Here is a 12,482-nt window from a genome sequence, read left to right on the forward strand (position 1 = left end):
TAGAATAACACACTGGGAAGGAGAAGCAGCCTTCAGGAGGTGACAGTGTTAGAAAAATATCCTCCATCATCCTTTGTTGTCTAGTCACTAAGTCATGCCCAACTCTTTTTTGACCCCATGGGCTGTAGCCCATCAATCTTCTCTGTCCATGGGATTCTCCAGGTGAGAATATTAGAGTGGGTTGCCGTTTCCTTCTCCAGGAGATCTTCCCAACCCAGGGATCGAACTCCTATCTTCTGTATTGGCAGGCAGATTATTTTCCACTGAGCCACCTGGGAAGCCCCAGTTCAGTTCAGTCGCTCAGTTGTGTCCGACTCTTTGTGATCCAATGAACCGCAGAACGCCAGGTCTCCCTGTCCATCACCAACTGCCAGAGTCTACTCAAACCCATGTCCATTGAGTCGGTGATACCATCCAACCATCTCATCCTCTGTCATCCCCTTCTCCTCCTGCCCTCAATGTTTCCCAGCATCAGGGTCTTTTCAAATGACTCAGCTCTTCACATAAGGTGGCCAAAATACTGGAGTTTCAGCTTCAACATCAGTCCTTCCAATGAACACCCAGGACTGATCTCCTTTAGGATGGACTGGTTGGATCTCCTTGCAGCCCAAGGGACTCTCAAGAGTCTTCTCCAACACCACAGTTCAAAAGCATCAATTCTTCTGCACTCAGCTTTCTTTATAGTCCAGCTCTCACATGCATACATGACCACTGGAAAAACCATAGCCTTGACTAGATGGACTTTGTGAATAAAGTAATGTCTCTGCTTTTTAATATGCTGTCTAGGTTGGTCATAACTTTCCTTCCAAGGAGTAAGCATCTTCTAATTTCATAGCTTAATGTGTGCTTATTTCTTGTCCCAAGCTTGGGTTATTCTTATATTGGGAGTTTGGGTTCATAGATAAGGCCCAGACAAAAGTAGGATCTTGATTCTCCCACAGAATGTCTAGAGGTTTCCAGTGTTGATTATTATGGCATGATCGTAATTCAAAGGAAGATGAAGATGGAGCTTAGCAGGAAGGAGAGGGAACTCATTCTTATGTTAGGCCATCGCCCATCGGGCCTAGACTTGAGTGGAAGAAGATAGAAATGTGTCAGGGTATTCCTTGGCTCTTGCCTGGGGGCATCCTTTGAGTTGAGAGATCTTTTTGGATTTCTGGACCATATTTCTGTGTGTGTGTGTGTGTGTGTGTGTGTGTGTGTGTTCCCCATACCAACAAGCAAAGGTCAGGACTCCAGCTGGGTGTCCCACAAATCAAAAAAGTTCTGCTCAGGTCTGAATTTCACCTACCTGGAGGAAGCAACTGATCCTCCAGGTTAGGGGAGACAGTTCTGTAAGACTTCCTCTCCCTCCCTTTAGAAGGCAATCACAAACTCAGGCTGTTACCTGTGCTTCTGAGCAATTGGCTATAAATCAGAGGTTCCCATGACCTGCACCTTGAATTCAATTAATTTTCTACAGTGGTTGACAGAACTCAAAGAAACATTTTCATTACTAGTTCACTGGCTTATTATGAAAAGACATAACTCAGATGTCATTGTTAGAGATGCATAGGGAAAGGTATGTGGAAGGAGCCTGGAGCTCCAGGGGCCTCCTCTCCCTAACCTTTAAATGCTCACCAACCCAGAGGCTCTCTGAACCCAGTCCCTCTGCCTTTTTTTTTTTCCTTTGGAGGCTTCATTACATAGGCATAATTGATTAAATCATTGGCCATTGGTGATTGAACTCAACCCCAAGCCCCCTTCCCTTCCCCTAAGGTCATGGTGTGGGACTGGAAGTGCCAACCCTCCAATCATCCCCTTGGCTCCAGTGGCAAACTGCCCCTATCCTTAGGTGGGGTGCAAAAGTCCCCTCATTAACATAACAAAGGCACCTTTATTCCTCCCTTCAAGAAATTCCAAGGAAATGAGACAAAACCAAATATATATTTCTTATTATAAATTACAGTATCACAGAAGAAAAGTAGACTAAGGCCATCTGAGGAGCATAAACCAAACCTGTAGGCTCTGAGAATGTTCATAGCCAGGTACTAGATCGAAGAACTTTGAGTAATTTTGCATTACCTTTGAGGATTTAGTAATGTTTTTCTAAATATAACAGTATGGGCTTAGTTCTGTTATGGATGATTGAGGGAAGGATTTATGACCATTGTGAGGGGTCAGTCAAAAGGTGGAGAGAGGGGAATTGAGAACATTAGGCAGTGATGATAAGGAGCCTCTCAGGAATGTGAATTTCAGGGAACCAGAGTTAGAGTTACCAAATCCAGTGTCCTTGCATATAACTTTAAAAAATATTTTTGTAGTCTTTAAGTGATTTGAAGAGGTGAGAAATGTCATACACTGGTAGAACAACTTAAAATGTCACAGCAGAAGCACTAGGAAGAAGCAACCCAAGAATGGAAAATCATTTTTTGGAGGTTTTGGGAAGTTATTTATTTCTTTTTTTTAAAAAAAATTTAATTAATTTATTATTATTTATTTATTTATTCTTCCTTGCTGTGCGAGGACTTTCTCTACTTGCAGCAAGCAGGGGCTCCTCTTTGTTGTGGCGCACAGGCTTCTCACTGTAGTGGCGTCGCTTGCTGCCGAGCACAGGCTCTAGGCAGATGGGCTCCAGTAGTTGCAGCATGTGAGCTCAGTAGCTGTGGCCCATGGGCTCAGTTGCTCTAAGGCGTGTGGAATCTTCCCTGACCAGGGATCAAACCTTCATCCTCTGCATTGGCAGGCAGAGTCTTATTCACTGTACCGCCAAGAAAGTCCTTATTTATTTCTTAATTGACCATTTCTTCCTCTTTCCTCAGGCAAAAGCTAGTCATTTAATGTCTCTTAGTGAGATAGAGGCCTGATACAGTGACTGGCACATAGTGAAACCAGATATAAATGAATAAATGACTGAATAAATGAATGAATGAAGATGATGTAGCCTCTGTCTTTGTGGCTTACAGATGAGGAAAACACACATGAACAGTTATATTCTAAAGAGAAATGTAATATATTAGTAAATAATGAACTATAGGAGATAAGAACTAACAGAGTGATTTATTTTTCTTTTGAAACGAGGGAGGGAAAAGTTGTGGATGGTATGTGGGTCAAGAAGGTATTCAAGGGTGGTGAGATTTTGAATAGAACTTGAGGACAAACACATTTTTTTCCTTGTGAGGAATATTTGAGAAAAAGTTATAATGAGCAGGACATGGCTTCTTAAAATAAATGAGTCAATATTTTGTGATCAATTTACAGAGAAACTCTTGAGGTTCTGAGATGTAATTTATTTATTTGTTTTTTTTTGGCAGTGTGGCTTGCAGGAACTGTTCTCAACCATGGATCAAACCCTTGCCCCCTGCCGTGGAAGCATGGCAGCTTAACCACTGGACAGCCAAGGAAGTCTCACTGATATGTAATTTTTAGATCACTTCACTTTGTCCAATTTTGTATAAAGGACCTACAAGAGAAAGACTCATTCGACAGCTTTAGAATTTTCCACAGAAAGGCTAGACGATAGAAACCACACATACTCTGCAAATATCAAGTAAAGTTTTGGTAAATCTTAGGGGATTCTGGTTGTCAGAGGAGACTCTTGCTTCTGTGTCTATAGTTTAGAAATAGACAAGGATAGATGATTAGAACTAGGGAAGTAAAAACAAATGGTCTACTATAAAATTAGAGCAAGTTATAGCTTTCGTATATAGCAAAGATTGTAAAATGGCATTAGGAAGTGTCTATTAAAACAGAAACAGAACCAGGAGGAGTTAACTTGCCTCAGGACTTTTGCTCCTACAGAGAAGAGACAGTATTTGCTTGGGACATTTGGGGAACAACTGGAGATGGTAGAATAACTGGAGATGGGTGTATATGTCAGATTATTTTTCTCATTGGGTCCATTGATCCATTCTTGAACATTTTGGAGATTTGGGGTGATAGGTAGAAACCAAATAAGCCATAGTTTTGTCCAACCTTATGGGGGACAATCAAAGCATATTTGGTTCTCTGTTGAGCTGGGGAGATATCAATTTCCCCTACTTCATGGGGGAAGATAGCAAAACTTTGCTGTCTTGAGGACAGAAGAGAGAGCACCCAGCTTTGGCACCTGGTGAGGGCCGCTTTGGAAGCCCTGGCATCCTTGGAATATTTATTGGTCTTCTCAAAGAGGACAGTGTTTTCAGTGAGAGCAAAACTCAAGAGAGAGAGGTTTGGTGAGCTTTCGAAAAATGAATGATCATAGAAGTCCAAGAAGGAACTAAACTCCTACAAGCACTGCTAGGACCCTCAGAAATAGCTGAGTGTAGCTCTGGGGTTCGGAGAAGGCAATGGCACCCCACTCCAGTGTTCTTGCCTGGAGAATCCCAGGGACGGGGGAGCCTGGTAGGCTTCCGTTTATGGGGTCACGCAGAGTTGGACATGACTGAAGTGACTTAGCAACAGCAGCAGCAGCTCTGGGGTTAGGGAAAGGGTTGCGAAAGGCTTTCAGTTAATGAGATTCAATTCTCTTTCCCAGATTGACGAGGTCTGGGAAAGGCCAGATGTTTCAGATAAATCAATAGAGAACGAGCCTTCCCAGGCTTTCTTTTGAGCAGGTGCATAGGCACGTACTGAGACTTGATAATCAAGTCATCAAAATTAAGTAGATCAAATTGTATGAGGTTTTGGAATATCAGGGGATTCAAGAAAGAGCATTTAGATGTGACCAGGACAGATGATAGTTGATTATCTTTCATGGATTAAGTGTTCTCTTATTCTCCAGTAAGAAGGTGAAACAAAAGAGAAAAATCATTACATGTGGTCTAACCTGAAAGGCCAAGTAGTTATAACCAATAAACATATTTTTCCTCATCATGGAATGTGAGTTCAGTCAGTCTCAGTGGATCCATTTGCTATTTTTCTGAAGATTTTTGAAGATCTTTTAGAAATTCTTGTACTGAGAAAGCATGACAGAATGGATCCAGATTTTTTAGGTTAAAATAATGATGTTCAGAGAGAATAAAACCAGGTAGTAAGCACCTTTGATAGAACTTTGTCATTGTGAGGCTTATTTCTCTTTGGGTATGACACTGTTAGTTTGAATGACTACTTATTTCATCCATCATATGTAGGTGGTATAAATCATCAAGCCATTCATTTATGTTGTGAATATAAATCTTATTCAATAAACTCAGGTGAGCAAGAATGTCACACCTCTATTTGCTTTAAATCAAGTTAAGTAAGTCCCTGGGCTTATGTCCCATAGAGTTATTGAACACTCTAACTTAGTCATTATTGGTGTTCCCTTTCCAATGACCCAAGGTCAGGTAAAGGTTCTGAGAGTCTTACATTAACACTCAAATGTCAGGAAGGTCCACTGAGTACTGCAGAGATGCCCATTGTTCAAGCTCTCCTTGAAGTCTGCAACTCTGCTACTTCTGCCAAATGGATCACAGGCATTTGGTCTAGGGTGGGAGTCCCAAGGATCTAAATGTACACTTAGCATACATCCTCTCAGAGACTCTGCTCCCTCCACAGAGAGCTGGCAGATAGCAGAGCCAGGGTCCTTGGTATACATTGGGCCTGCCAGTCTCTAACCTTCTAACCTGGGGTTCCCTTCATTCTCCTTGGATGCCTCCATGTGTCATGTGTCTGCCTCCCTCAGCTCCCAGTATAAGCAATGCAAGAGCTCAGGGTTTTGGTGAACATGTGTTCCATAGGAGATCATCTCCAACAGCGTTGGTTGCTCACTGTTATGAACCTTCATCGGACACAAGGAAGCTTTATGCTACTTACTTAAAATAGAACACATTCAGCATCAGCAATGGCAAATTAATATCTCAGGGGGTATCCCTGTATTATTTATTCAGCAGTGAATGACACATAACTATTCAGCAGTTATCTACAGACTCTGGACTAGGCACTGAGACAATAGCATACATGACAGAGACTTACTACCGTTTTCAAGGACGTTGTCATAGTGAACAATACATACAAATCAACAGCCAATGACAACACAGTTGATAAATTTGGGAGAGTCATCTTATTTAGAGTTGGGAGGTGCAGAAATCATTCTTGGAGGATGTTTCATTTAAGTTGAAAATGGAAAAAGAGCGAGTGTTAGCTGGTCAAAAGAGGATGTGAGTCAGAATCAATAACGTGGAAAATGAAAAGGATGAACAACATGTGCAGACATTGGGGTTAAGAGAGATACCAGCATGTTTTAAGAATTGAAAGATCAACCAGCCTTGGATGCTAGGGTTCAGGGTGAGGTGTGGACAGAAATGAAGTTAGAGGATTAAACACAGCTCCAATAGGTGAGAAGCTTGCAACGGATGCTAAGGTCCTTAGAGTTAAGGGAGTTGGCTCACATAAAACCCATCCCAAGCTTGTTTTTTCTTGTCTTATTTTTCTATTGTGACTGGAAAATTAAAATATAGGGAGCTAATAGTATGTTTTAATTGTGAGAATTGATGTTTTTGTTTTAGAATGATTATTCCAGCTCCTTTGTGAAAGCTGTTTTCAAGGGGGACGAGTAGCTTTGAGAACAATAAGAGCATTGTTGGAAATCTAGGTGGGAAGTGATAGTAGCTGGTGTATGTCTAAGACATTCATGTTGGAGAGACCCAGGTAGATCTGAGTAGGCCTTAAGGGGGAATGTTAACTGGTGGTTAGATTACAGAGCAATTGACAGATTTGTGGCTTCAATCAGTGGGCAGCATAAATATTTGGTCTAAGTGCCTATTTCTCTAAATAATACATGTGCTAAAAATCTTTTTTGTATTTTGAATGATTCACTTAAACTGGCAGATAGAATGAATTTTTCCTGTGTTTTCAAGCATGACTATAGAGAATTGAAGCTCCAGAAATGCCTGAAATCTCTAATAGAAAACTTGTCATTTTCCTGACTTGGGAATGATCCTGTTCCCTTTGCCACCAAAACAAAGCCTTCAGAGGTAGGTTTGGAAAGTGTTTCACACATTAGCCAATACCTGGAGTTGAGGTTATCTAAGGCATTTAAGTTCTGAGAACTCAGCCATGAACATCCTCACTGTCCAGAACAACAACAGGAAGAGTGAAACTGGCAAAGCTCTCACTGTTTCCTAGTCCTCATCCATGCCCTGGGCCTCTGACCAGCAGTCTGTTTGCAACCCAGCCCATGCCTGAGCTCTGGTCCACCAGGCTATAACTTCAATAAACTTTATGTGGGCACAGGAGAGAGTGAATGGAGCTGAGCATCCACAGGATTGCAAGGTGAAGAGGTGGACTAAATTTCTAGTTTACATTATTTTCCTTAATACATATAATAGATGATTCAATTTCTGCTTTTTATTTTTATTTTTGTAATTCAATTTCTTTTTTTTTCTCTTTTGAAATTTTTATTCTGTATTGGGGTGTAGCCAATTAACAATATTGTGATAATTTCAGATCATTCAATTTCCTATTTCTTTCTCTTTTTACTTCCACAGACATAGGCACAAAAGGCTTTTCTGTTTTCCAGGGAAAGATAGAGCTTTCTCAGTGGTTCAGATGGTAAAGAATCTGTCTGTAATACAAGAGACCCGGGTTCAATTCCTGGGGTCGGAAGAACCCCTAGAGAAGGAAATGAAAACCCACTCCAGTATTCTCACCTGGAGAATCCCATGGACAGAGGAGCATGATGGGCTATAGGTCGTGGGATCACAAAGAGTTGGACATGACTGAGAGACTTGTACCCTCTCTCTCTTTTTTTCAGAGAGAGAGAATGACACACAGAGAGAAATCCTATGTAACTGGATAAGCACAGATAAAGAAACAAATGGTCTTCTCTATATATAGAAAACTATAAAACACTAATGAAAGAAATCAAAGATGACAGAAATAGATGGAGAAATATACCATGTTCATGGCTCAGAAGAATCAATATAGTGAAAATGAGTATACTACCCAAAGCAATCTACAGATTCAATGCAATCCCTATCAAGCTACCAATGGTATTTTTCATTGCTTCAACTAGAACAAATAATTTCACAATTTGTATGGAAATACAAAACACCTTGAATAGCCAAAGCAATCTTGAGAAAGAAGAATGAAACTGGAGGAATCAACCTGCCTGACTTCAGACTATACTACAAAGCTACAGTCATCAAGAGAGTATGGTACTGACACAAAGACAGAAATATAGATCAATGGAACAAAAAAGAAAGCCCAGAGATAAATCTATGCACCTATGGACACCTTATCTTTGACAAAGGAGGCAAGAATATACAAAGGAGAAAAGACAATCTCTTTAATAAGTGGTGCTGGGAAAACTGGTCTACCACTTGTAAAAGAATGAAACTAGAACACTTTCTAACACCATACACAATAATAAACTCAAAATGGATTAAAGATCTAAATGTAAGATCAGAAACTATAAAATTCCTAGAGGAAAACATAGACAAAACACTCTTTGACATAAATCACAGCAGGATCCTCTATGACCCACCTCCCAGAGTAATGGAAATAAAAGCAAAAATAAACAAATGGGACCTAATTCAACTTAAAAGCTTTTGCACAACGAAGGAAACTATAAGAAAGGTGAAAAGATAGCCTTCAGAGTGGGAGAAAATAATAGGAAATGAAGCAACTGACAAAGAATTAATCTCAAAAATGTACAAGCAACTCCTGCAGCTCAATTCCAGAAAAATAAATGACCCAATTAAAAAAATGGCCCAAACAACTAAACAGACATTTCTTCAAAGAAGACATACAGGTAGCTAACAAACACATGAAAAGATGCTCAACATCACTCATTATCAGAGAAATGCAAATCAAAAGAACAATGAGATACCATCTCATGCTGGTCAGTGTTCCTACACTGCTATCAAAAAGTCTACAAACAATAAATGCTGGAGAGGGTGTGGAGAAAAGGGAACACTCTTACACTGTTGGTGGGAATGCAAACTAGTACAGCCACTGTGGAGATCAGTGTGGAGATTCCTTAAAAAACTGAAAATAGAACTGCCATACAACCCAGAAATCCCACTGCTGGGCATACACACTTAGGAAACTGGAATTGCAAGATACAATTATACCCCAGTGTTCATTGCAGCATTGTTTACAATAGCCAGGACATGGAAGCAACCTAGATGCCCATCAGCAGACGAATGGATAAGAAAGATGTGGTACATATATATAGTGGACTATTACTCAGCTATTAAAAGGAATATTTTAGAATCAGTTCTAATGAGGTGGATGAAACTGGAGCCTATTATATAGAGTGAAGTAAATCAGAAAGAAAAACACCAATATAGTATATTAATGCATATATATGGAATTTAGAAAGATGATAATGATTACCCTATATGCGAGACAGCAAAAGAGACACAGATGTAAAGAACAGACTTTTGGACTCTGTGGGAGAAGGTGAGGGGAGGGATGATTTGAAAGAATAGCATTGGAACATGTATATTATCATATGTGAAATAGATCGCCAGTCCAGGTTCGATGCATGAGACAGGGCGCTCAGGGCTGGAGCACTGGGATGACCCTGAGGGATGGGATGGGGAGGGAGGTCGTAGGGGGGTTCAGGATGGGGAACACATGTATACCCACGACTGATTCATGTGAATGTATGGCAAAAACCACCACAATATTGTAAAGTAATTAGCCTCCAATTAAAATTAAAAAAAAAAAAAAAAAAAGAAACCAATGGTCTTCATCATTCAGTCCAGGTCTACACTGCCTGCCTGGGGGTGCAGCCTCTTTGTGACACCTGGGCCCAGGCTAAAAAGACTCCCTTGTAAGGGAAAAGACTGATGTCTATAGCACTCACTGAGTGGGATGGCAGCCCTCTTCCAAATCTCTAGGCCATTCTTGCTTTGCTGCACATCTGGAAGTTGAGGGTCCCTTTGAGAATTACAGGGCTCTGGGTGGATGGGAGGCCCATTGTGAGGAGGAGTGTGGAGAAGGGACAATTTATGGGGATAGAGGTGAGCATCATTCTGTAGCAGAAGCAGATCACTTTTTTTGGGGAGGGGTGATCTTTGATAAGAACTAGTCCTGAAGGAAATCAAGCCTGAATATTCATTGAGGGACCTGAGACCATTTTTGCAGTGTCAAACCTGGACAAACATCAGTATGAGCAACAAAGTATTGAATACAAAACTATATAGGGACTGAAGATAACTGTGCACGTGTCACTGGGGCAAATTATAACCAATCAGATACAAAAAGACCAAAAACCCAACTGCCACTTTTGAGGAGCTGGGAGCAAAAGCAGGATACTCCCACCTTGGGTAGTGAGCAAGGGAACCTATTACTTATTTTTGCTGCAGTTTGAGTTCTAATGAAGCCTTGCCTGAATTCCCTGTCTGGTCTCATCAATTTCTTTTGATTAAGGAGGCCAAGAACTCTGATCCAGAACACAAATACCTTCCATTCAGCTCGTATATACCAGACTTATTTATCAATATTTCAATGACTGTTTTCCTGTTCCATCTCACAGTCTCCATAAGTGTGTAAATCCAAGTTAGTGCTCCTTTTATATGTGGACTGCTTGCATCTTGTTTTATAGTACCAAAATTTTTTTAAATTTTTGGTACTTGCCTCATCTAAAAGGGCAAGGCATGTTGGCTCCAAATTTTTCAAATCCTCTGTGGCAATGTTACCTTTCTATACCATTATTACAAAGGGGCTTTAGTCAGGCTTGAATTAAATGAAAATTCCTCTAAACCAGCACTGTTCAGTAGAACTTTCCGCAATTATGGTGGTGGTTTAGTCACTAAGGGGTATCCAACCCTGCAAACCCATGGACTGTAGCTTGCCAGTCTCCTCTGTCCGTGGGACTTTCCAGGCAAGAATACTGGAGTAAGTTGCCATTTCCTTCTCCAGAGGATCTTCCCCACCCAGGGATCAAATCTGGTACTGCAGACAGATTCTTTACCAACTGAGCTACCAGGGAAGCCCTGCAATGATAGAAAAGTTTTAATCTACACTGTCCAGTACGGCAGCCACTCAACATATGTGGTTACTGAGCCCCTGAAATGTGGCTTAGTGTGACTGAGGAATTGCATTTTACATTTTATTTAATTTTAATTAATTTGAATAGTCATATGTGGCTACTCTTATTGGATAGCACTGATCTAGATTCTTTCCCTGAGATAAAGGGAAATAAGTGTAGAGTGTAGGATAGGGTATAATCACAAAAGTTTATAATTAGGAGAAAAAAGGAAGTAGAGGTCTAAACATGAATAAAGTGAAGAAAACTTGGGAAGGTTTAAAGATTGCCTTCCATCAAGCTGCTGCTGCTGCTGCTGCTAAGTCGCTTCAGTCGTGTCCGACTCTGTGCAACCCCATAGACAGCAGCCCACCAGGCTGCCCCATCCCTGGGATTCTCCAGGCAAGAACACTGGAATGGGCTGCCATTTCCTTCTCCAGTGCATGAAAGTGAAAAGTGAAAGTGAAGTTGCTCAGTCATGTCCGACTCTTCTCGACCCCATGGACTGCAGCCTACCAGGCTCCTCCATCCATGGGATTTTCCAGGCAAGAGTACTGGAGTGGGGTGCCATTGCCTTCTCTGTCCATCAAGCTAGGGACCTAATTTTCTCTTGTTTCTATCAGAGGGTAAATAGGCTATTATCAAATAGTTTAATGTATTCTCGGTGCAAATTTTTAGAAATGTGTGTTTTTTGCTTTTATTCTGCCTTTTGTGTTCAGTATTTTTCTTAGAACTTATTTTCTCCTTTACCTTTTTCTCTTTTTCTTTCATAGAGGTGAGTTTATTCATGCTTGCTATTTAGAACATCTTTTGATTCTGATCCCGTGTATCAGAGGTAAGGCTTCAGTAGTATTTTTTCTCTTGAGATGTTAAGTGGACTAAAGGCACCCCAGGAGCACTAGCTTATAGTGGCATTTTATGTATTGTTAGCTCAAAATTGTAAGTTCAAAATTGTGCCCAGGATGGTATAGAGGCCTTTTGCTTGAAAAAGAGAAAATACAGCACTGGAAGAATGTTTGGGATTAAGATTCAGGTCTAGGGTGTTCATCAACAATAAGCCTGCAGTTTCTCTGACAGAAAGTTAAATATAGCTTTTCCTGAGAGATAAAGAGTGTGTTCTGTGGCCTCTCTTGAGAGAATGGGAGAGATCAACATCTGGGGGAGTTTCCAGAACTGAGGAAGGGAACTCAGGATGACTCTGCAAAAGAGGGGCTTTATAGAAGATACAAAAACACTGGGAACAGCCATTCTCCTAGTTTTTGCAGGAGGGAGTATAGAATTATACACACTTGGTGTCGAGGGCAGGATGACCTTCTGTCAGTAGACCCAGAGAGAGCGGAACTAGGGTCAAGCTGTAGGAAGCAACAGAAGAGCGAAAGAAAAGAAAATGACGAAAAGGAACAAGAAAGGCAAAATGCTGGGGATAAATATTAGTGTGGAAGACGCCTCATTCCATTTCAGCTCCATCCACAGTGAAAAACACAGGGGCACTCAAAGGATGGTGAGAAAAAGGAAGCAGTTTCTAGAGGCATCACGACAAGACGTGAGGGGATACTGACAAGGG

Source organism: Bubalus kerabau, chromosome 6, assembly GCF_029407905.1.
Source record: "Bubalus kerabau isolate K-KA32 ecotype Philippines breed swamp buffalo chromosome 6, PCC_UOA_SB_1v2, whole genome shotgun sequence".
NCBI classification, from domain to species: Eukaryota; Metazoa; Chordata; class Mammalia; order Artiodactyla; family Bovidae; genus Bubalus; species Bubalus kerabau.